We start from the raw sequence: 26,039 nt of genomic DNA on the forward strand, positions 1-26,039 counted from the left end.
TTGCTGCATTAAGACTACAAAAGAACAGACTTTTCACGCATGGGTCTCCATAATACATTTGTATCATGCTGTATTCAATCCTGCTTCAATATGTACATCTCAAAAACTGAATAGAGTATGAGTTCTATACGGTTCATTGACGGGAAGGTAGTCATTATAAAAGTTCATTATATCCCTGGCAGTGGGTTGGTCTATATTCCTGGGCTCTTTTCTGTTACACTTAGGTTTATAATATGCTTTTGATATTACATCTGTACTAGTTATTCTGTAGGAAGCCTTGTAATTTGTGGCCACAGGTGTGACATTGCTTACTGGCATACAGAATAGGGGGTTAACATGGTTCCCCTACTCATCAAATGGTCTATGATTAGAATGCTAGAACTACAGTGAGGACTGACACAAAGACAAACAGGCTTTGGGTGTAGGTTAAAGAGTCTGTATGACACGTACCTGTAATTCAAGCATCTAATATATGTCCATAAATGGAACCTGTCACGTTGAACATGCTATCCAAGCCGTGGGCAGCAAGTTATAGAGCAGATGGAGCTGAGCAGATTAATACTGTATATATAGTTTTGTTGGAAAGAATCAGTATAGCTTGTCCTGTATTGATCTAAATCATTGCTCTCTTTGGGCTTAGGAGTCCAGTGGGCAGTCTCTTCTAATGATTGACATAATTTCTGTATGAGTGTGCATGTAGAGCTGTCAATGGCTGAATAGGACCGCCCACTGGACTCCTAAGCCCAGAAGGAGCAGTGATTTATATAACTAAATAGCAATTTATACTGAATCTTGCCCCACAAAACTATATATTAATCTGTTCAGCTCCTTCTGCCCTTTAACATGCTGCTCACAGACAGGACAGCATGTTCAACGTGACAGGCTTGCTTTAAAGGAATACTAAATGTAGAAAACACACAAGAATCAGAGTAATTCCTCCCTTAATCTTCTCCTTTATTTTGATTCTTATGAACTGTGAGAAATATAAAAATAATTCTATGTGTCCCAGGAGATCAGCGATCCCTCTATTTTTATTTTTCACAAACCTGTATCAGTCGGTAAGGCAACTGCCTGCGGAACGGGCCCTCCCCCTACTCTGTATTCAATAAGAGACCCTGAACACTAAGCCCGCCTCTTGGCTAAGCCACATCCCTCATGTGTCAGCTAAAATGGAAGGGATCAGGAGGAAATTAACACTTTTGTTCTCTGCAAGATTTCTACATGACTGTTGGTTCATGGGCATGCAGAAAAACATGCAGACTGACACACTGTCATATGTGGGTAAATGAGGTATAACACTATTTCTGGCTATTATATGACTTGTATTAAGCACTTTATAGCCATTTTCTCTTCAATTCCCAGCTGTCTCTGAGCTAATGGGCAGAGCCTAACAGCTATCATGTCTTCTATACACTGCACACATAGCAAAGTAGAATCCTGCTCTTATTTCTTTAAATATCACATATATAAAAGCTGCAGCAGCATGGATGTTATTATACAGCAGTAATGAGCAGTGTAGCTAAGAATCCAGCACTGGGGGGACATAGAAGTCTTAGCAGCAGCCTGTGTGTTTCTCACTCTGCCCCTGCTTCCTCCCTCTGCTCACCTCTCCCCTCTTCATAGACTTGTATGCAGCATGTCTGTTACTGACTCACTCTTTCTCTGCTCCCTCCTACTGCTCCCCCTCCCCTTTGCATAGACTTGTATGGGGAGTGTAAATATGTATTTCTCTCTTTGCTGTCCCCTCCTACTCCCCCCTCCCCTCTCTTTAGATTTGTATGGACAGGCAGTGAAATGATACAACTCCACCATCTGCAGTCCATCAATTCTGCTCTGTAACTAGGACAGATTTTGCTTGATAACAGGGGGTGGACAGCAGTTTACAGGAAGGGAGACACCTAGTGGCAGTAACTTCACATAGAATTTGCATGGATAAAACAACAACATTTTAACAGTAAATAAATTACAAAGTTGATTTATTTCAGGTATACTATTAGATTAGCATAAGTTGTTTGAAAAGTTACTGTCCATTTAACTGAATCTTCTCTGCCCCTGTAAAGGATCTGCCAGGCACAGCGGGGTTAACGCCCATAGGTAATCAGTCGGCACCTGAGTCTATGTGTCTGAGACTGACTCCAGCTTCCACCACTCAGGCTGGCAGGCTTAGGAGTGGGAGAGCCTATCGCAGCCTGGCCAGACTCAGCTAGCTCCCGCCCTCTGTCTATTTATACCTGCCTTTCCTGTTCCTCCAGTGCTTGTGATTCTTCTCGTGTGGTTTCCTGGCCCAGCTACAGCTCCTGACTACTTGATCCTGCTCCATACTGACCCTGGCTTACTAACTACTCTTCTGCTCTGCGTTTGGTACCTCGTACACTCCTGGTTTGACTCGGCTCGTTCACCTCTCTTGTTGCTCGCGGTGTTGCCATGGGCAACTGCCCCATTTCCCTAGCTTTGTGTACCCTTGTCTGTTTCGTGCACTTACTGAGCGTAGGGACCGCCGCCCAGTTGTACCCCGTCGCCTAGGGCGGGTCGTTGCAAGTAGGCAGGGACAGAGTGGCAGGTAGATTAGGGCTCACTTGTCCGTTTCCCTACCCCTATCATTACAGCCCCAATGCCAAATCTATCCAATGACTTTCTAACTATCACATACCGTTTATGGTACTACTGTATTGCTATGTTACAGAGGCCTTTCTGGGCCCTCTATGGGACAACGGTCTCGGTGGAACTGCAATCTCTGTGTAATGGCAGGAAGGAGGTGAAGGGAACAAGTGAGCCCTAATCTACCCACCGCCCTGTCCGTGCCTACTTGCAACGACCCGCCCTAGGCGACGGGGTACAACTTGGCGGCGGTCCCTACGCTGTCTAAGTGCAAGGGAGTACAAACAGGGAACACGCAAGGGAATACAGTAGCCCACGGAACGCCGCGAGGAAACGGAGCGGTGAATGAGCCAGTCAGGATCAGGAAGTAGTGGAGTATACAAACGGGAGCACGGAGCAGAAGCAAGCCAGGGGCAGAGCAACGCAGGATAAACGGAACTGAAGCAAGGCAGAAGCACGGCAGAAGCAGGCTGGAGCAAGGCAGCAGTGGGGCCAGGAATCCAAGAAGAATAACAAGCAAGGAGGAAGAGAAAACGGCAGGTATAAATGGACAGGGGGCGGAGCTAACTCTGACTGACCAGGCCGCGATAGGCTCTCCCACTCCTGAGCCTGCCACCCTGATTGGTGGGAGCAGGTGTCCGTCTCAGAGGTCTGGCCTCAGGTGTCGACTGATTAATCCTGGGAGTATACCCAGACGTAGTGCCTGGCAGATCCTTTACAGTACTCCCCCTTTTATGAGGGGCCACCGGACCCTTACTAAGAGGACCCGGTTTAGTGGGGAAGAGAAGGTGGAACCTCCTGATCAATACCCCAGCGTGAACATCTCGAGCAGGTACCCAAGTCCTCTCCTCCGGCCCGTATCCTCTCCAATGGACCAGGTACTGGAGGGGGCCCTGGATCATCCTACTGTCCACAATCTTGGCCACCTCGAATTCCACCCCCTCAGGGGTGAGAACGGGAACAGGAGGTTTCCTCGAGGGGGACCAGGACGGGGAGCAGCGTTTCAGGAGGGAGGCATGGAAGACGTCGTGTATGCGAAAGGATGGGGGCAGCTCCAGACGGAAGGATACAGGGTTGAGGACTTCAATGACCTTATAAGGTCCAATAAATCGGGGAGCAAACTTCCTGGACGGGACCTTAAGGCGCAAGTTCCTCGACGACAACCACACCAGATCCCCGACGACAAACCGGGGGTTAGCAGAACATCTACAATCAGCCTGAATCTTTTGTACGCTCTGGGACGCCTCTAGGTTCTTCTGAACCTGGGCCCAGACTGTGCACAGTTCCCGATGAACGTCCTCTACCTCGGGATTATTGGAACAACCAGGGGAAACGGAGGAGAACCTAGGATTAAACCCGAAATTACAGAAAAACGGGGAGACCCCTGACGAGTTACTGACCCGGTTATTCAGGGAAAATTCGGCGAGGGGAATGAATGAGACCCAATCAAATTGACAGTCAGAAATGAAACACCTTAAATATTGTTCCAGGGATTGGTTAGTCCTTTCCGTTTGGCCATTAGTTTCGGGATGGAAGGCGGAGGAGAAGGATAGATCAATCTCCAACTTTTTACAAAAAGCTCTCCAAAATAAGGAAACAAATTGTACCCCTCTGTCCGAAACGATATTGACTGGGGCCCCATGGAGACGCAGAATGTGTTTCACAAACAAAGAAGCTAACGTCTTGGCGTTAGGTAGTTTCTTAAGGGGCACAAAGTGGCACATCTTGCTGAAGCGGTCTACTACCACCCACACCACCGACTTGCCCTGAGATGGAGGCAAATCGGTGATAAAATCCATGGAGATATGGGTCCAAGGTCTCTGGGGAATGGGCAAGGAACGTAGTAAGCCCGCAGGTCGGGACCTAGGGGTCTTGGACCTAGCACAGACCTCACAAGCGGCGACGTAAGCCCTAACGTCTTTAGGCAACCCAGGCCACCAATAGTTTCTGGTAATGAGGAGTTTGGTACCCAAGATGCCAGGATGACCAGATAGAGCGGAGTCATGGTTTTCCCTGAGTACCCTTAGCCGGTATTGCAGGGGGACAAACAGTTTGTCCCCAGGGAGGTTCCCGGGAGCTGAACCTTGATCAGCCGCGATGTCAGAGGCTAAGTCAGAATCAGTGGCAGAAACAATTATACCAGGGGGTAAAATACAAGCAGGATCCTTCTCAGAAGGAGGATTAGCCATGAAACTACGTGACAGTGCATCAGCCTTAATATTTTTGGACCCAGCCCTATAGGTAACCAAGAAATTAAATCTGGTAAAGAATAGTGCCCAACGAGCTTGTCTAGGATTAAGCCTCCGGGCAGATTCTAGGATAACCAGATTCTTGTGGTCAGTAAGGACCGTTACCTGGTGTCTGGCCCCCTCCAAGAAGTGACGCCACTCTTCAAAAGCCCATTTAATGGCTAAAAGTTCGCGGTTTCCAATATCATAGTTACACTCCGTGGGCGAAAACTTCCTAGAGAATTAAGCACAGGGGCGGAGATGGGTGAGGGAGCTGGTACCCTGGGACAAGACGGCCCCCACTCCCACCTCGGATGCGTGAACCTCCACAATAAATGGCTCCCTTTGGTTGGGCTGAACCAGCACGGGGGCCGAGATAAAGCACTTCTTGAGGGTCTCAAAAGCCTGGACGGCCTCAGGGGGCCAATGGAGGACATCAGCACCCTTGCGAGTGAGGTCCGTAAGAGGCTTAGCGACGACCGAGAAGTTGGCAATAAATCTCCTGTAATAGTTAGCGAACCCCAAAAAACACTGTAGCGCCTTCAGGGAGGCAGGTTGGACCCATTCCACCACAGCCTGAACCTTGGCAGGGTCCATGCGGAATTCATGAGGAGTGAGGATTTGACCTAAAAATGGGATCTCCTGTACCCCAAACACACATTTTTCGGTCTTCGCAAACAGATTATTTTCCCGAAGGACCTGGAGGACCTTCCTGACATGCTCCACGTGCGAGGACCAGTCCTTGGAAAACACCAGTATGTCATCAAGGTACACTACAAGAAAATTACCCAGGTAATCTCTCAGAATTTCATTAATAAAATTCTGGAAGACGGCAGGGGCATTACACAACCCAAAGGGCATGACTAGGTATTCGAAATGACCTTCGGGTGTGTTGAACGCAGTTTTCCACTCATCCCCCTCTTTGATGCGGATAAGGTTATATGCCCCCCGTAGATCGAACTTAGAGAACCATTGGGCCCCCTGAACCTGATTAAAAAGATCTGGAATCAAAGGAAGGGGACACTGGTTCCTTACTGTGACCTTATTCAAGTTCCGATAATCAATGCATGGCCTAAGACCACCATCCTTCTTCCCCACGAAGAAGAAGCCAGCACCTACAGGAGAAGTCGAGGGGCGAATGAAACCCTTGGCCAGGCATTCTTGGATATACTCCCTCATAGCTTTACGTTCAGGACATGAAAGATTAAATATCCTCCCCTTAGGAAGCTTGGCACCAGGCACCAAATCGATGGCGCAATCGTAATCTCTATGAGGGGGCAACACCTCGGAGGCCTCCTTAGAAAGCACATCAGCGAAGTCCTGAACAAACTCAGGAAGCGTGTTTACCTCCTCCCGGGGAGAAATAGAGTTAACCGAAAGACATGACATCAGGCAATCACTACCCCATTTGGTGAGATCCCCAGTATTCCAATCAAACGTGGGATTATGCAGCTGCAACCAGGGAAGACCTAATACCAGATCGGACGATAATCCCTGCATCACCAGTACAGAGCACTGCTCCAAATGGATGGAGCCAACACGGAGTTCAAAAACAGGAGTATGCTGAGTAAAATAACCATTAGCAAGAGGAGTGGAGTCGATACCCACTACCGGGATAGGATAAGGTAAATCAATAAAAGGCATTTTTAGAGACATAGCAAATTCCACAGACATGATATTAGCAGATGAGCCCGAATCCACGAAGGCACTGCCAGTGGCAGACCGGCCAGCAAACGAGACCTGAAAGGGAAGAAAAATCTTATTGCGTTTAGTATTAACGGGAAATACCTGTGCGCCCAAGTGACCTCCCCGATGATCACTTAGGCGCGGAAGTTTTCCGGCTGCTTATTCTTGCGCCTGGGACAGGTGTTCAGTAGATGCTTGTCGTCCCCACAATAGAAGCAGAGACCATTCTTCCTGCGAAACTCTCTACGTTGTCGAGGGGACATGGAGGCCCCGAGTTGCATAGGTACCTCCGAGTCCTCCGTGGAAGAGCGAGGAGACAGGACCTCGGGGGGAATCGCAGGGCAGTCAGAGGGGAAAACATTGAAACGTTCAAGCTGACGTTCCCTGAGACGTCGGTCAAGTCGTACTGCTAGGGCCATAACCTGGTCTAGGGAGTCAGAGGAGGGGTAGCTAACCAGCAGATCCTTCAGGGCGTCAGATAATCCTAACCTAAACTGGCACTTTAGGGCCGGGTCGTTCCACCGAGAAGCTACACACCACTTTCTAAAATCAGAACAGTATTCCTCAACAGGTCTCCTACGCTGACGTAAGGTCACCAGCTGACTCTCGGCTAAGGCAGTCCTGTCAGTCTCGTCGTAAATGAGACCGAGGGCAGAGAAAAACCGATCAACGGAGGAAAGTTCAGGGGCGTCAGGAGCCAAGGAAAAGGCCCACTCTTGGGGCCCTTCCTGGAGTCGGGATATAATGATACCCACCCGCTGGTTCTCGGAACCTGAGGAGTGAGGTCTTAGGCGGAAATAAAGTCTGCAACTCTCCCGGAAGGAGAGAAAAGTCTTACGGTCCCCTGAGAACCGGTCAGGTAACTTGAGGTTGGGTTCTAAAGGTGAGGTGAGGGGTACTACAAAGGCAGCGTCAGACTGATTGACCCTCTGAGCCAGGGCCATGATAGCGTCAGCGTAGAAGAAATGGTAGACTAGGTAAGGGCTTGTTATTATGTAATGGCAGGAAGGAGGTGAAGGGAACAAGTGAGCCCTAATCTACCCACCGCCCTGTCCCTGCCTACTTGCAACAACCCGCCCTAGGCGACGGGGTACAACTTGGCGGCGGTCCCTACGCTGTCTAAGTGCAAGGGAGTACAAACAGGGAACACGCAAGGGAATACAGTAGCCCACGGAACGCCGCGAGGAAACGGAGCGGTGAATGAGCCAGTCAGGATCAGGAAGTAGTGGAGTATACAAACGGGAGCACGGAGCAGAAGCAAGCCAGGGGCAGAGCAACGCAGGATAAACGGAACTGAAGCAAGGCAGAAGCACGGCAGAAGCAGGCTGGAGCAAGGCAGCAATGGGGCCAGGAATCCAAGAAGAATAACAAGCAAGGAGGAAGAGAAAACGGCAGGTATAAATGGACAGGGGGCGGAGCTAACTCTGACTGACCAGGCCGCGATAGGCTCTCCCACTCCTGAGCCTGCCACCCTGATTGGTGGGAGCAGGTGTCAGTCTCAGAGGTCTGGCATCAGGTGTCGACTGATTAATCCTGGGAGTATACCCAGACGTAGTGCCTGGCAGATCCTTTACACTCTGCACCCCCTCATAGTTACTCGCTTGCCTCCCACCTGATCCAAACCAAAGTTTGGGAAGCTGCACATTGTTTCCACCAAGTCAATGAGTTGGCCACCTGGGAGTTGCAGTGTGCTGGAATTCCTCCTAACCACATTGCGGTCAGCCAATCAGCAACAAGTAAGTTTGTTGAAATTCTGATTGGTTGACAGTAGGGTGTTAGTGGTGGAAGTCTGGTTGTGGTGGATACACTTAGTGCCCAGTGGTTTGACCCTTTATAGATCTTTCTGTCTTTGAGATGCATTTACCTTTTGATAACAGCACTTTAAGAAAAGAAGTGCATGAAAAAGCCCCACCACTCATTTCCACAGTTGGAGCAGAAGAGAGTGGGGTGCCTGTTCATGCTTCATCCTGGAAACCAGATAGTCTAGACATTGTCCTGCAAACACTAATGTAAAATTGACACATGATATTTAGCAAAAAGGACATCGTTCAAGGTCGAAGTAAATTGTTTTAAAGTCAAGTACAGACAAGTGTGATGATAGTAGCAATAGGGGGATTTGATAGATTCTCATTTCTAGGAAACGGATGTGGTCCTTTAACGTTTGTGGTCAGTGCAATACTCATGTCTAATATCTCTCAAGCAATACATTTTTCACAGTCATTTAAAGCCTGGGAGACTCAAGAACGATGTATAAGAGAAGAGCACAAAGGAAAAGTCTTGACTCTGGGAGCTGGTAATCGTGTCTAATAGGACTTCAAAATATCAATAGGATCCTCTCATGCTTTTAGAAAGGACTAGAAGGAGCATCTTACCGGTATCTGTATGAGTATATAAAAATATACATGAACATTTGCAGCCATTTTTTTTGTATTGCTCTAGTGCACATAGAATTTAAATCTTGATAAAAAAAATCTCCTACCGTTTTATGTCTACAGCTCCTATGCAGACATATGTACTCCCTTAGTCATGTGATGCTCCATTCCTACGCTCCTCTTCTTGCTAACCTATGGATAATAGAAGAGGGAGTAGATTAATACATGACGAGTGGATCACCATATACACAGGGTTTGTAGCCTGTAACCATATGGACACATAGGTCTGTGTAGGAGCTGTATACACAAGACTGTGTAATGTCTATGGCCACGGTCCGTCGGTCATTAACCTCGCCGGCACTCACTTCCGGATTCCGAGTGTCTCCGGCGGTCATTAACCTCGACGGCCGTGGCCATGGACATCTTACTTCGTTGCAGCATCGTCCTCCTGTTAGGCACCGGCACTCACTTCCGGATTCCGAGTGTCTCCGGCGAGCGCGCGCGCCCACGCGTGCACGGCCTTAAAGGGCCAGTGCGTGCATTTTTGCAATCTAGTCCAGGATGCCCTGGGCTATAAAAAGGGCTCTGCCCTCTTGCTCTTTGCCAGAGCGTTGTTCGTTACCCATTGTTTGTCGTGCTTATGGTCTCCCAGTGTCTTCCAGTTTCCCAGTGTACCTTGCTCCTGTATCCTGTTTCCGTGCTACCTAGTGCTATTGCCGTGCTGTGCTACAGTCTACACTTGATCTGCTACGCCTCACCTGACAACTTCCCGCCGCCTGGTCCTGGACGTGCCTGTCCCGCTACTGCCTACGATTGCCTCAGGTACCCTTGCTGAACTATTGAACTCTGTACTTACCTGTTTGGCCAGCTGCCATCCCGCTACGCGGTTCGGCCCAGTGGGTCCACACCCCGCATCTTGACAGTCTGTAGCGTATTTTTAATTCAGACTATTTACAAAGCTGCATATTTTCTTTTATTTCAGATTTATTGGAGTAATAATAAAAAATTGTTGCAAAAGTTTTTATAACTTAAATAACTTTATGTCCAGGCATCAATGTGAACAAGCATCTTCAGTTTTAAAGCTTCGGTCCTGTCATTATGGGATGCATTTGAAGTAAGTTTCATTTTTACAATAGATTTTTTTTTGGGCAGAAAATTTTACGTTTCAAAAAGAACTGCCTTTTTAAAAACTCTTCTACAGGGGTTAGTATTGGCAGCAGTTTTTTGGCATAGAAAAATATATCAGAGCTTTATAAATTTAGGGTATGATGATGCCAAGCCGAAAACCTTTTGAAAAAAAATCAAAAATAGGACACCATTGTCTACTCTATATTGACACGTGAGCCCCTTTTTGTGCCAAACATATTTCTACTTTTTTGATGTACCAGTATCAATGTGGGCAAGTTACAAAGAATGAGAATTTTTTGGCCACACAGGGCCTTGTCCAACCAACGTTTTGCCAAATTGGGCAAAACTTTGCCATTCTTAGTACAATACCCTAATTAATCAATAACGGCATATGTATATTGGATAGAAATTCTTTTGCATAAGAATATATTTACCAGAGTTTTTAGTTATAGCTAAAAATGTATTCAAAATATTTTGCTATTTTGTGTCTACAGCTCCTATGTAGACCTATATGTCCCCATGATGACAGATTACAAATAAATTCTTTGGTGTGATGTGGTAATCATATTCCCTTCCCTTTCTTCTTGCTAACATTTAGTAAATTAACAAGAAAAAGAGACAGGTGGAAGGGATAAAAATAGCAGGGAAAAAGTATGCAGGTTTTGTTTCTAATTTATTACCATGGAGACGCATAGTTCTTCATAGGAGCTATAGACACAAAACGGTATGAGATTTTTAATCAAGATTATTTACAAAGTTGCTTCATTTTTTTTTAAAATTTCAGATGCAATAACACAATAATAAAACATTGGTTGTGAATAGTAGGCTTTAATAGTTAATTTCTTTCACATTTTTAGTCTACTTTTTTTTATCCTTTTAGAAGGACAGCGCTTTTCTGCCACATTATCAGATGGTGCTGTTAATGCGATACCACCTGTATCTGTAATTGTTAATGCCTTTCAGATGCCTTTGTGAACATTTTGTTACGATGACTTGACCACAATGCAATGCTCCAGCTCCATTGTTGCCAAGGATTTTTAAATCTCTTCCAAGGATTCTTCAGTGCTAAGTATAAGTATATCAGTCATAGTAGCTCAGAGAAGCACTTAGCAGTATACTTCCCATCATCAGATGGTTACTGAATTTCATTATAAAATACCTTTTTATATTTTAAATAGTTCTTTGTCATAAAGAGCATTTCCACCAAAAGTAGAGGAAAAATAAATGTTGAGTTCCTGAGTTACCAAATTGTGTGGATTATTTTAATATTCTATTCAGCCATTTCTGGATTATCTTGGTCTCCAACATGGGTAGTAGATGCCAAGTGACAAATACTGACAAGCAGTGCCCGTAGAGGTTGACTCCCGGCTTAGAAGAGACTCGAAATGGCATATAAATCTACATTGTTATGTAAATGCCCTGCCGGTATATGTGTTAGTACTGTAGTTCTTACATCCTATTCATAAACCAAGAAGTTCAATTCTTAGGTAGGATGTTAGAAATGGAATTATGGGAAATCAGCAAGGTGGGATGAAAAAAAATGTAATTCCTAATGATAAGACCAGTAGACCACACTGTAGCAGGGACAAACTGGCCCACCTGAGGATCACGTAACCCTCTATTGGGTCCAAACTTTAGCAAGAAAACAGGGTCCTTCTAAGGCCTCATGCAAACGACTGTAGTGCTTTTTACTGTCCATAAATACGGCTCTGTAGTCATTCGTAAGTCATCCGCAAGCCAACCGCATATTTGGCACGCTGTCTGCAAATACAGTCTGTAGTGCCTCCGTTTTGACGGTTCCGTAAAAAAACCGGGAGGCTACAAATGATGTCACCCCTTGAAAAGGTCACATGGTCGCTCAGGCACCATTTTCTTGGGGAATCCCCGCCGTCGTATAGCAATACTTCCGCAATAGCGGACAGCTTCAGATGCACATCCGTAGGCGTCCTCTATTTTGCACGTGCCCATAAACTTCTATGAGCAAGTCCGAGCCTATATTTTGTAGATAATTTATACGGCCTGGACACACATCCGTTCATATACGGAAAGGTGTCCGTGGCCTATAGAAAAGAATGGGTCCACAGATTATCCGTAATATCCCTAAAACAAATGATGAGCTCCCAAATAGACGACCCCATCTGAACTTGACTTTGGAACAAATCATTTGCCATTAGGGGCTATCACTTTTGTTGAGTTTAACCGTTCATATAATTAGAATGTGTGAGCACATGTTAAGTTCTCATGGTGCCAGTTTCCTACTTAGCCCTGTGATACTGCATGACTGTTGCCAATCTTCTGACCATTAACTCAATCCTATCTTTAATTTTCCCCTGCACTGCCAATTTATTGCTGACCCCTGCTTGTCAGGCTACAATTTTATTTCTCCAATAATGATTCAACTTTGTCAATCATTGACCACCAAGGCTAGATAACTATGGTTTGCCCCACTCCGACCAGCAACCACTTACTCTGGTGATTTCTATATTTATTAATTTATTTGCTTGGTTTTTATCTATCTAGTCCGAGCAAAAATCCTTGGAGAACCACCTTGCACCAAAGTCCTGCAACTAGCTCCAGTTCCGTTCCCGGCTATTCAGCTCTTTTGTTCCAGAGAAGCGCTATCGCGCTTCCGTCGCTGAAAGGCTCTGAGTGACAGGCAAAGTCATCCTGCCCAGCCAATCAGCGCCTTTCATAGACGCTTCGTTCAACCCCCAGGAGACCTGCGCAGAAGAGAGCAGGTCTCCATGGCTGCCGGACGGCGTGGGAGTGGGATTAAGGTGAGTTTGAACAGTTTTTTTTTTTTAATTGTAATAAAAATGTGTGTGGCTGTATCTACAGGGGGGCTTTATCTACAAGGGGGACTTTATCTACATGGGGGGGCTTTATCTACAAGGGGGACTTTATCTACGGTGGGACTTTATCTACACGGTGGGGCTTTATCTACGGGGGAATTTATCTATGGGGGGCTTTATCTACACGGGGGGGCTTTATCTATGGGGGTGTCTATCTACAGGGGGGGCTATATACTGGGGTGAGCTATCTATGGAGCACCATATACAGGGGTGGGCTATATCTACAGGGGGGCTATATACAGGGATGGGCTATATCTGCAGGGGGCTATATACAGGGGTGGGCGATCTATGGAGCACTATATACAGGGGTGGGTTATATCTACAGGGCGGCTATATACAGGGGTGGGCTATATCTGTGGGGGGGGGGCTATATACAGGGGTGGGCGATCTATGGAGCACTATATACAGGGGTGGGCTATATCTACAGGGGGACTATATACAGGGGTGGGCAATCTATGGAGCACTATATACAGGGGTGGGCTATATCTTCAGGGGGGCTATATACAGGGGTGGGCTATCTGTGGAGCACTATATACAGGGGTGGACTATATGTGGAGCACTATATAGAGGGGTGGGCTATATCTACAGGGGGCTATATACAGGGGTGGGCTATCTGTAGAGCACTATAGGGGGAGCTATTTGTGGGACACTATATGCAGGGGTGGGCTATATGGGGGCACTATCTACAGGGGGCTCTATGGGGGCACTATCTACAGGGGGCTCTATGGCAGACACTATCTACATGGGGCTATATGGGGGCACTATCTACAGGGGGCTCTATGGCAGACACTATCTACAGGGGGCACAGTGTGTGTGTGTGTGTGTAGGACACCGTGTATGGTGCTATTAGAATTAGCGGTGCAGTGTATGGCGCTATTATATTTAGGGGCGTAGTGTCTGGTATAATTATAACTTTATCTTTGTTTATAGGTGTAGAAATGTTGGAAAAGTGAGAAGCTGAAGACATGTGAGCGGCAAACTGCAGAAATGGGCTGTGACCGGGAGAAGTCATCATAGAGGTCTGGACCGGATGGAGAAAAAGAACTAGAATCTGAGACATCACCGGTGAGTCACTTAATGTAAATGTTTGTTCTGCCTCTAATCAGCACTGTAGTCACTGTATGATCTGCAGCGAGATGATTATGATATGATTTATTTTTTGTGAAACAGCATCTCCCAGCATATCCTTACCATTTTTCGGGCCATGCTGGGAGCTGGAAACCATTTAGTGTGAACCTATATGTCAGGGGTTGCACTAAATTTAGCTGTATTTGTGCTGGTGCTGTATATATGTATTGAGCTTGGTTCTGGAGCTGTATATATGTATTGAGCTTGGTTCTGGAGCTTGGAGCTGTATATATGTACTGAGCACTCTTCTGTACAAATTTTTGTATGCTCGAGTTACATAAAAAGAAATGTGGAAAATAAATAACACGTGATTGATTGGTAGAGAAAACAAACACGGCGAGGGGGAAGGAGATGTCGGGAAAGAGGTTGGGGGGGCACCAAACTGAATCTTTGCCCCGGGTGCTGGAGAACCTAGCTACGCCTCTGCATATAACACAGTCCGCATGCATTCGAAACCACACTCAATTGCAGTGGCCAATTTCTGCACAATTTTGCCAGGTAATTAGCGGAAAAATCATGCGACCGTTAGTCACCGCATGTGGGCATGGTTACGTCTGCATGCGGACGGCGCTACATGGGACCATACCGTAAATCAAAACTGCAATCTTTTCCCTGGGTATCTCTGCGAGCAAGAAAAAACACAACAAAAATTCACTGTGGAAAAACATTCATTCATTGACAATAAAGTATCTACAAATTATTGGCGCCATTACTGTGATTTTCTTTTTCTATATAAAGCGGTATTTAAACTGGTTGTCTCCCACAGCACAAGTAAAGACTAGCTCTTAGGTCTTATTCAGACGAACGTGTCCGTTTTGCGTCCGCAAAAAACGCAGCGCTTTTCCTGACTTGCAGCTCCGTGTGGCATCAGTTTTTAATGTCAGTGTTGGTGCACATTTTTTTATTTATTTCTTTATTTTTTTCTCTGCATTTTTGCAACTGGTGCGTGAATCACGGACAGCACACGAAAGACGTCCATGTGCTGTCCGTGATTTTCATGCACCCATTGACCCAAAAACGGACTAGAATAGGACATGCAGTTATGTTTTTGCAGCGGAGACACGCTACGTGGAAAATCAGGCATGTCAAAATAGCCCCATTGAATTACATAGGTCCCTGTGCTGTCGATTGCTCTAACGGACAGCACACGGACGTATACGTTCGTCTGAATAACGCCTTACTCTGTCTGGACATCTGTATATAGGTGTTCAGATAGCACTAGATACCTTCGGTGATATCTTGGAGGTAGAGGGCATAAATGGAAAGGGGAACTGACGTGAAATGAGAATGGAGTAGCTCAAAAAACGTACATACTTACGTCTCCATGGCAACATCGTTGCTTACAATGCTCTGCCGACGCCACTATGCCACGATGCGGTCCACGCCTCTGCATCCTTAGTTACAGTGGAACGCACGGCAATTCCGCCGTTCTTCCCACTGCGCATGCGCCGATGTCAAAAGTGACGTCACAAGGCGCGCACTGGACGTGAGATACAGACGGTTCCTCTATTTATGGAAGCACATAAACAGGGACAACTAGCGCCTTTTTCCAGATGGAAGCCACTATTATACAACCAGCGCCAGTAAACCCCCTAAACAGTCCCCAGAGCGGCTCAGGTAAGAGACTTTCATATAATTGACTTGTATTTTTTGCACTGCTATGTAAACTCTTTTTGTACTTCATTACCCATCTATGTCCTGGCCTCATATGCTATTTGTGTGTGCTCCAAAACTATCTCTTGATCATGGTCATGATCTCCAGCTATGTTTCCTCTGGGAACCTGTTTTACATATACCAGCAGTGCTGGCCTTGCCTACCTGATTGTGTATGATCCTATGTTATGCAGTACAATTTATCTATGTCTATTACCTCCTTAATAAATTTTACTTAGACACTAGCAGGATTCATATGACTTCCTCTGAACCTATATACGCCACTTGCTGCTCCGTGGCTTGCATCATGCACTTGTTTGTAATATGACCTTGTCCTGTACATTTGTTACTCTGCAATGCTCTTGTTTTAATTGCCTTTTTCTATGTATTTCTATCTTTTTCAAGATAGTGTCTGTATATATATGTATATAATTGGAACTATGAATATACTATATCCTAATTATGTATATGGAATTTGTTTATATGTGTCTATATCACCTGTATACCGTATTTTTCGGACTATAAGACGCACCTGACCATAAGACACACCCAGGTTTTAGACAACAGAAAATAGGAGGCAAAATTATTTTTAGTTTTTTTCATCGATTGAGCGGTGTGAGGGCTTATTTTTTGCGGGATGAGCTGTAGTTTTATTGGCATGATTTTTTGGTACATACGATTTTTTTTATCACTTTTTCTTAATTTCATATTTTAAGCACTAAGGTGACCAAAAAACTATTTTGATGTTTTACATTTTTAAACTCACCATGCGATTTAAATAATGGTATATTGTAATAGATTGAACTTTTACGGACACAGCGATACCAAATTATTTTATTTTTTACATTGTGCCTGGGGAAAAATGGGAACAGGTGTTTTTTTAAACTTTTAATATTATTTTTTTTTTACACTCCTGAAAATTTATCTAACATTTTTTTTTTCTTTACACATTTTATTAGTTCCCCTACGGGACTTGAACCAGCGGCCACTTGGTTACATGTGGAGTTACTGAAACAGCGTAACTACGCTGTTTCCCCAACTCCCATAGTAGTGAACGGCAGTTACGGAAGCAGCGTAGCATGCAATCTATGCTTTTTCCATAACTGCTGTTCAGTTCTATGGGAGTTACGGAAACAGCGTAGTTCCACGAGTTACGCTGTTTCAGTAACTCCACATGTAACCAAGTGGCCGGAGAGCACAGAAAGCTAGAACAGGGTTTAGGGGGCCCCGTTCTAGAGATAGGTGCGGGTCCCAGAGGTGGGACCTGCATCTATTTGACATTTACGACATATCCTGTGGATATGTCATAAATGTCCTTCATAGAAAAACCCCTATAAATGCCGCGGCATTTAACTAGTTAAAGGTGTTTGCCATAAAACACATTTATCCCATATCCACAGGATAGGGGCTACATGTGAGATTGCTGGGGGTCCGACCGCTGGGACCCCCAGCAATAAGGAGAATAGGGGAGCGAAAGTCACCCAGAGCGCTACATGAGATGCCTGGACTTCTGGGTTCTGTGTCCAGCTTATCTGTTCCGCAGCTCAATGGAGAGTCGCTCACACATGCGCAGAAGAATCCCATTGATCTCTATGAAGCTGCCGGACACAGAACGCAGAAGCCACAGCTTCTCACGCAGCACTCTTGGTAACTTTCGGTCCCCGTTCTCCTTATCGATCACACATGTATGCCCTATCCTGTGGCATACATGTGTTTTATGGCACAAGCCCTTTAAACTGACAGGAACAGTGAAATTGCTGTTCCTGGCCGTTATAGCAGCGTGTCAGAAGATGACACCTGCAGTGTATGGAGCTGGCTTAGCGCGTGAGCCCGCTCCATACAGCAAACCCCTCCCACGCTCCATGATGTGCCAGCATGTCATGGGTCGGGAAGGGGTTAAGTAATGACGCGGTCATGAGGCCCGGGTCCCTTGACTGCAGACTATAAGACGCAGGGACTTTTTAGCAAGATTTGTTCTTGCTAAAAACTGAGTCTTATAGTCCGAAAAATACGGTATTTCTCCTTAGTGCCTGATTAAGGTCGCATGACCGAAACATTGCACTTAAGCCACTGGCATCACAGGGAAAATCAAAATAAAATTTTTCACTTTTCCAAGAGTGTGCCGAATACTTCTTTCACGTCTGTCTTGGATATCTGTTACATGGTGGACCATTTATTTGATATTACATCACATGGGTTGAAAAAAGACACAGGTCCATCAAGTCCAACCTTTCTCAATAAATCACGTGTCATTCATTGCTTGATTAATTGTAACCCTCAATGCCATTTGTCAGTAAGTAATCGTCTAGCCCTTTTTTAAATGCTTATATACACAGTCGAGTTCCATTATTATGACCACCTCCTACTTTCACCATTGGCAGCGCTTAGCCCATGAAGGAAGTGATGTGTCGTGGGCTGGCTTGGTGGTATACAAGGTGTGCGATAGACTGTCTGATCACATATCACTCGTTGTTACTATGGGTAAAAGGGGCGATTTATCAGAGTTGCAAAAAAGGATGTTTTATTGGCTTTCATGTCAAGGACGGGAGTATTTCTCAAACAGTGCAGTTTGTGAACTGTCCGCGTGCTGCTGTGGTGAAAGTATATCGTGAGTGGACAAATTGCATCATTGGGAATAACCAATGTGGAAACTGCGCCACGCGCCATTGATGTGAGAGGTGAACGTCGGCTACGATGGTGCGCGAGGGCCAAATGACGTGCTACAATGGAGCAGCTCACCATGAAAATGAAACAGAAGGCTACCAGACATGTGTCTAAAACAACAGTTCGGTGAACCCTACTGCGTATGGGGCTCCGAAGTATACGGATGGTCACTGCTCCTATGTAACAAAGGTGCATCGGAAAAAAAGGCTTCAATTTGCACGCCAGTATTAGAATTGGACCACCGATGATTGACAAAGGGTTGCCTTCTTTGATGAGTCACGTTTTCTACTTCATCGAATGGATGGACATTGATGAGTCAGACGAGAAACATCAGAGAACAAACACCCTGCAACCATTGTTGGAAGAACGCAAGCCGGTGGCGGCAGCGTTATGGTCTGGGGAAGTTTTTTATGGCATTCCCCGGGCCCACTTATCCATGTGGAAGGCACTCTGAACCAATTTGTGTATGAATCCATTGTTGCACATCACGTCCACCCATACATGCTGTTTGTCTTCCCTGGGGCAGATGAAATCTTCCAGCAAGCTAATGCGACATGTCACACGGCTAAAAATGTCCGACAGTGGTTGGAAGAGCATGACCAAGACTTCCAAGTACTTCCCTGGCCCCCTAATTTTCCCGAATTTAACCCAATTGAGCATCTGTGGGACCAACTCGATCCTCTTATTCACTCTATGGATCCTCCCCAACGCACCCTCCTGCAAATGTGGAATGCACTGCCGTCAGCGAGGCGCCAGATACCGGAGACAACCGACCAGCACCTTATTGAGTCACTCCCAGCCCGTCTAGCTGCTGTCTGTGCTGCACATTTAGGTTACTCTGGATATTAGCCGCCGGTCATAATAATATGACTCGACTGTGTATTATGTGCCATTACTACCTCTTGGGGTCGGGCATTCTATTGTTTGACCAGTTTAACTGTAAAGAACCTTTTCCTATATTGAAGTCTGAAACGCCTTTCTTCCACTCACAATGAATGTCCCCTGGTCCATTGTAGAGTCCTTGTAAAGAACAGATTATGTGCACGTTTCATTGCCCCTGTAGTGAAATGTATGGCCAGTTGCAACTTCCTCCAGTAATATCCGCTTATCCCCGGGACTGTATCATTGTACAAAGTGGTTGTCTGATGAGATAACTCCATTCGTTTGAAATGATCATGAGCTGGTCAAAAAGATATCAACACATTTAATACTTTTAGCAAAAAATGTATGGCCAACCATGCAAAACCACCAAAGCCTTAAGTTTCTATAGTCATGTAATAACTGTTAAAGGAGTGTCCTGCATGTATTCTATGCCGACTGAAATGACCTGCTCTGTACTCAGTACCATTCTCCTCTAGAGATAAAATCATTACCTTTAGATTTGATGACACCCTAGAAGCAATCTGTTTATCTAGGCTCTTTGGATCCTACAAATTTTTCATTTGATAACTTTTAGCACTACATTCCAGTGGTCATATCAAAGGACAATTTCTGGTTGATGTTTGTAATCTCTCTTATATATAAAAATGTCATTACAGAATGTAAAAGGAATCGTTCTGTGTGAGAAATGGGAATCAATAGGGGTCAACTTTTTTCTATCCTGGGATATGTCCAAGGTCTTTTCTCTTGGTGATGAGAGGAGCAGTTGCCAGAATTTAGTCTGAAGGCTGCAGATGTGCTGGGTGATGAAAAATCTCTTTGATAAATGGTAGAGTGGGGGCTTGATGCAGCGGGCCACTTTTCTGTGTCAAATGCTCAAGTGTTTTCTTTAGGGTTCCTAATCTGTCTTAATAAAGTGCACTAGATTTAATTAGTTTAACCTCTTCATAACTACACAACGAGAAACAAATGAGGCTTCTAAACCCTGGAACCAACCATATGTACAGTGACACCCCTTCATTTATCATCTACGGTGTGTACGTGAGACCTAAGCATTTGCTTGGTAATGGAAATGTTTAAACTTGAACGTTCAAAGGAAAAGGGCAATAACATGATGTAAATGGTAAAGTCAATTTCAATTTTCGTTTTTGGCAGGAGATTCCAAAATCTCTACTCACTTCTCCCAAAGTTTACCGTTCTAGTCAGCTCTCATTTCCATGATGAGTTCTGCAGTGGTCTCATTGTTGGTGACAAAGGTTACCACACCATGTTTCTTGCAGCACTACTGAATGAATTACAAAAGGCTTCTTAGTTTTGGGTGACTATGGTTATGGAAGACTTGATAGAAGGAAGATTAGAGATGAAATCGCTAGCCTTAGATTTAGATAAGCAGGGCTAATGTAAAGTGACAGCACAGTGGCCACGGGGAAACCAAATTCCATAAACCGACTACAGACTTTTAAAAAAAAATGTGTAACATCTATGAGATAACATGAAGAATTAGATGTAAAATCAGGACCGGAGCACTGACCAGTAAGTTTTAATTTATAGCACTGGTGTCCTATGTGGCAGTGGTGCCATCGGGTCTCTTCAGGTACCAGTCCAGACATAACTGTAATAATTGCACCGTCTATAGTTAAGCTCTGTTCACACTAGTGTTAATGTAGTTCATTGGGGAAGCCCTGTCGGACTCCATTAAAGTCAATGGGGTACATCAGGATTTGCCAGTATCCAGCATAGATGTAAATGTTCCATGATAAACGGAAGCTATAATGCTAGTGTGAACAGAGCCTAACTTCCATTTTAATCTCCCATAGAAAAAATAAAAAAATAGCATAAATGGTAACGTTGGCTGGTGGACATCAAGATCATCACTGGGTCTACTGTCCCAACTTATGGCAGGATCTCCTGCAGGAGTATTTCCAATAGTGGACATATATAATGAAAATGCAGACAATTAGAGATACATTTTAATTATATTAAAGGTTATTGAATTTGTTATGACAATGGAATGAGGTCACCAGCAAAGCATAACCAAAGTAACAACTGTGCAGAGTAAGGGCTCATTCAGACGAGCGTGTTCCTTGTCCGTGTGTTGTGCATTGAAATAACAGACAGCAGCACATGACCCATTCATTTCAATGGGGCTATTCAGACATGAGTTTTCACACAGCGAGTGTCCGCCGTGTGAAACTCAATGCATGTCCTATATTGCTGCGTTTTTACGCTCTTAGTCGCCCTTTGAAGTCTATGGGTGCGGGAAACCCACACTGATAACATCAGTTACTAAAGAAATGCAGAGAAAAAAAAAATAGAAGTGCTTGCACGGATGTGAAAAACGCATGCCACATGCAAAGCACACTGATACCAATTCGCAACGGATGGCGCATGGACATGAAATGTAGAAAATTTGCTGCATTTTTTTACGAGTGCAAATCGCACACGCTCGTCTGACTGTAGCCTTAGACAACTGATGACAATTATGGAGAACAGGTAAACCTAGGACTTAGGACAAAGAGTTTACTTTTGGCTGTGCTTGTTAGATTTGAAATACACATTGTTGTAAATGGCTCTTTTATTAGATCTAAGACAACTGGTGAAACAAGGAGACGATGGCCCATTGACATTTGATTCCAAGCTAAAAAGTTTCAAAAAGTTTGAATTATCTAATATGTCCAAAGTTCACATCTTACACACATATACAAGAACAATACATTATCATTATTCTGCTTAGCAGAACGCATAAAAAAATATATTTGGAGGGGGGTAGCATTTGCTGATTACTTGAACATACAGTATCCAGGATTTTTGTTTGTTGTGTTTGTGGTCTTTCAATTTTCCCATTGAAAGATATCATGAATGTTTTTGTCCCTTTACTTATTTCACATAAATAAATTATTGAGTAATTATTTAAACATACAACATAATTATCCCTTCCCTACAATTGACTGCCATGTATTTACTGTTAACCGTTCAGATGTGCCAATCACGTGAAAGCTATTCATTATTTATGCTTCGTATATATTTATGTTGTTTATATAGCGCCAGACTTTCTGCAGAATTCCCAGTCTATATGTGTTTGGAGTGGGGGAAACCCATACAAATATAGGTTTAGCATACAAATACAATGGAAATGTTGTCCTTGGTCAGATTTAAACCCAGGACCCCAGTTTGGCAAGGAAATAATGCTAAGTACTGAGCCACCGTGCTGCTCATTGCATGTTACATTACTTATATTTTTTAGACCAGATATGACACAGATAAAAAATAAATCCTTGCAAGTCCTTTACCATAGTAGAGCCATCTCACATTCATAAACACTACTTTAAGAAAACAAAATAGAGTAATCAGAGATCATTTCCCCCCAATGTTTTTCTTACAAGTGTTCAAGACCATCAGACCACATAGGTAATATTAGTGGTCATTGAGATTTCGGCAGAGTAAATTAGTATCCAGGACAGGCCACCCACGAATCATAAAACCCCAAACTAAATATTATAGACTTATCCACTTCAACCGAAAAATATGAGCAAAACTTGGACTGTTGGGATGGTCATTGAAATTGAACTAAATATGCACCGAAAAATAATTTAGAATTAAGTAGGTCTACCAGGCCATTTCCATAGATATATATGAATGATATAAACAGCAATTTTGATAACCTTTACAAGCTTTGTTTTTTTTAGGTAAAAGGCCACTTTGTTAGCATTTTTTTCCATTGATTTTGACGGTTGCAGTGTAATATCACATTCCCCCTATAGTGGCCACTGCAAGATAAATGTGCAGCTTCTCGCAGCTGCAGGATCCATGGTGATCAACTGATCCTTAGACTGTCCCGATATGGGACAAGCTTTTAATACACAATATTCTTATCGGCAGCTCTGGGGACTAAAAGACATCTATCTTGAAGTGATGCTAAAAGTGGAAGTTGAGGCACATCATCCACAACAGTGTCTTTTTTTTCTGACGAGTGACTATGTTAGACTCTAAGGGATTAAAGATTTATTCGACCTGTCACATTCATGCCATAGCCAGGGGACTCCTGTTCTATCAAACATTTATTAATTCATACATATCTATTCTTTCCTGAAAAGTCCCAATGTGTATTAGTCACTAGAAAGCTTGTAATCCATTTTATCAAAAGAAGCTAGAAAAATAAAAAAATAATATCTGTAGGTCTGTTCGGAAAGTCTGTTGGCTCTAGAACAGATTGCATGCGTGTTATTCCAATAGGAATAATATAAATTGCTATGCAGTGACGGGCAGATTGGGTAAAAGCATATCATTTGCTGAAAAGTTTGCAAACAGTTTTTCAGGAATAGTAAAGAATTGTGGAAATTAATATTAAACATCACCTTGGGCGGACTTCCCCATAATGCCGTGGAGGAAGACTTACCAGCATACACTGTGGTTATACCTCCCTCTACCCATATATGTTTCAATCACTTTCACATTACTAAATACTTGGCTTGGCGGAAAGAGCTTGGAAGTAGTTGGATACGGGAGTTTAAAGAGGCTCTGTCACCAGATTTTGCAACCCCTATCTCCTATTGCAGCAGATCGGCGCTGCAATGGAGATAAGAGTAACGTTTTTTTTTTTTTAAAACGAGCATTTTTGGCCAAGTTATGACCATTTTTATATTTATGTAAATGAGGCTTTCTAAAGTGCAACTGGGCGTGTTTAAAGAAAAAGTACAAGTGGGCGTGTATTGTGTTCGTTACATCGGGGCGTTTTTACTTCTTTTACTAGCTGGGCGTTGTGTATAGAAGTATCATCCACTTCTCTTCAGAACGCCCAGCTTCTGGCAGTGCAGACACAGCGTGTTCTCGAGAGATCACGCTGTGACGTCACTCACTTCCTGCCCCAGGTCCTGCATCGTGTCGGCCACATCGGCACCAGAGGCTACAGTTGATTCTGCAGCAGCATCAGCGTTTGCAGGTAAGTAGCTACATCGACTTACCTGCAAACGCCGATGCTGCTGCAGAATCAACTGTAGCCTCTGGTGCCGATGTGTCCTCGCTCGTCCGACACGATGCAGGACCTGGGGCAGGAAGTGAGTGACGTCACAGCGTGATCTCTCGAGAACACGCTGTGTCTGCACTGCCAGAAGCTGGGCGTTGTGAAGAGAAGTGGATGATACTTCTCGTCAGAACGCCCAGCTAGTAAAAGAAGTAAAAACGCCCAGATGTACGCACATAATACACGCCCAGTTGGACTTTTTCTTTAAACACACCCAGTTGTACTTTAGAAAGCCTCATTTACATAAATATAAAAATGGTCATAACTTGGCCAAAAATGCTCGTTTAAAAAAAACAAAAACGTTACTCTTATCTCCATTGCAGCGCCGATCTGCTGCAATAGGAGATAGGGGTTGCAAAATCTGGTGACAGAGCCTCTTTAAGGGGAATTTGGGCACTTGGATTCGCAGCGACTTTAATCAGACTGATTTGAATCAAACAAGCCAATACGGTTAAATCAGACTCGAAGAGGAATTTCAGGAAATTTGTTAATCTCTAGGAAAGATGTTAGGAACATTTAGTTTGGTGAACTCATATCAAGTGAATTTTTTAATGATGTCCACCTAAACCTACTTGTGCAATAATTTGGTGAAAAATTGTGATCCTTCTTAGCTTTCAGTTCAGAAGTAATTCTATTTTAAACTGCAAGTCCTGACATTAAAAAGACTGTGGTCTTAGCCACTGCCCTATACTGGATGTTAAGGAAGAATTTATTTACAGGTTGACAAGAAAAATTTGATGGCCATAACACCATTCCTTAATGGTGCTCAAAGTGTGTCCTAAACCAGATCTAAGCAGGTTAGAAGAACTTTTGAGATATCCGCATTGTAGGATCCAAGGATAGCAGGGTCAGATTGGACCATCAGAGTACCAGAGGAACCTCCGGGAAGCCCAAGCTCTAACACAATAATAGGACCCAATGGTCCAGCAAAAGACAATCCCATTAGGTGCTAACTGTGGTGCCAGTCACTTGACACTATTGTCTATTTCTTATGGGTTGATTTACAAATAACCTTTTAGACCTTATTGATGACATGTCCTGTGTGTACAATGATAACAACTTAATGATGCTTTTAAAGTTGACACACTATCATTAAAGTCATTTTCTTTGGTGGGCCCAAGGACCCCCAGTCCAACACTGAAGGTACTGTAAAGTAATGGGGAGGAGTAGATCTCGATAAGCGTATCAAAATCTGAATTTTTGATCAGAGATTCACGTTAGCAACCAAGGTTAAAAGGGCTGTCTGGTTTAAAATGTTCAAATATCTTATTGGGGCTTTTCTTCAGGACCCTCATCTTTCAGCCGGTGGAGTAAAGAATGTCTTTCTTTCTGGCACAATGATTTCAATTAAATTCAACTTTGTAATTCTTATTTTACCCTGTAGTAGGGAAATTAAGCACTTGCAACCTGGTTCCTCCACTGATTATAGCTGATCACTGGACGTCGAAGCAGTGGGACGCCTGTGAATATATTTTTGGGGGACTCTTTTAACAACAAGGGATTGTCCAAAGAAGTTCCACTAGGCAATATATGGTAGTTTTCTAAAAAAAAAAAAATCTAGGTAATCCCATAAATCTAACTGAGATCCAAATACGGAAGATGTATACGCAGGTTATTTTGTCTTTACAACCTGTTCATTCCGCTCGTCTAAAACCTCCTGACTGTCCTTTTGAAAAGTCTAAATAAACTTTCTCTCCACCATGTGCTAAGGTAGAACTTGTTTGTGAGTTCAATTACAAACCGTAGCAGTTAAGATATAGCTGCTGCACCATAATCTAAAATAAATTGCTTTCCGCAAGAAGCTATGTCAGCTTTTGAACAGAAACATTCC

At 44.1% G+C, this 26,039-nt stretch overlaps 2 long non-coding RNA genes across 2 annotated transcripts in view; one reads left to right on the forward strand and one right to left on the reverse strand.

Moving 5' to 3' along the window:
• The window catches only part of LOC142658154 (uncharacterized), a 43,800-nt gene extending 28,382 nt beyond the window's left edge, over positions 1-15,418 (reverse strand). Inside the window, exon 1 of the long non-coding RNA XR_012850046.1 lies at positions 15,311-15,418. This is a non-coding gene — a long non-coding RNA (uncharacterized LOC142658154). The remainder of the gene's footprint in view (positions 1-15,310) is intronic.
• Positions 15,212-26,039, forward strand: part of LOC142658152 (uncharacterized) — a 107,003-nt gene continuing 96,175 nt past the window's right edge. Inside the window, exon 1 of the long non-coding RNA XR_012850043.1 lies at positions 15,212-15,609. This is a non-coding gene — a long non-coding RNA (uncharacterized LOC142658152). The remainder of the gene's footprint in view (positions 15,610-26,039) is intronic.

The sequence above is a fragment of the Rhinoderma darwinii genome, chromosome 7 (genome assembly GCF_050947455.1).
Source record: "Rhinoderma darwinii isolate aRhiDar2 chromosome 7, aRhiDar2.hap1, whole genome shotgun sequence".
Classification (NCBI taxonomy): Eukaryota; Metazoa; Chordata; class Amphibia; order Anura; family Rhinodermatidae; genus Rhinoderma; species Rhinoderma darwinii.